Source organism: Palaemon carinicauda, chromosome 42, assembly GCF_036898095.1.
Source record: "Palaemon carinicauda isolate YSFRI2023 chromosome 42, ASM3689809v2, whole genome shotgun sequence".
Classification (NCBI taxonomy): domain Eukaryota; kingdom Metazoa; phylum Arthropoda; class Malacostraca; order Decapoda; family Palaemonidae; genus Palaemon; species Palaemon carinicauda.
Window position 1 is genome coordinate 37,444,271 of NC_090766.1, and position 220 is coordinate 37,444,490.

The window sequence follows — 220 nt, forward strand, 5'->3', positions numbered from 1 at the left end:
CAAGCAAATTCAACCACCCCTCCTAACTACAACACGGTAGTTGTGATTTTAGAGTGTGGCCTCCGAGGTACCCCCTCTCACCAGGGTATGACTACTTCCTCTCCCCCCCTAACCGAGGGACGGGGAGAGACCGAGGGAGTGAGTAGTTATGTGTTTGGCAATGCCACTGAGCGTGCCCGGAAAGATAAAGATATATATATACATATATATATATATATAT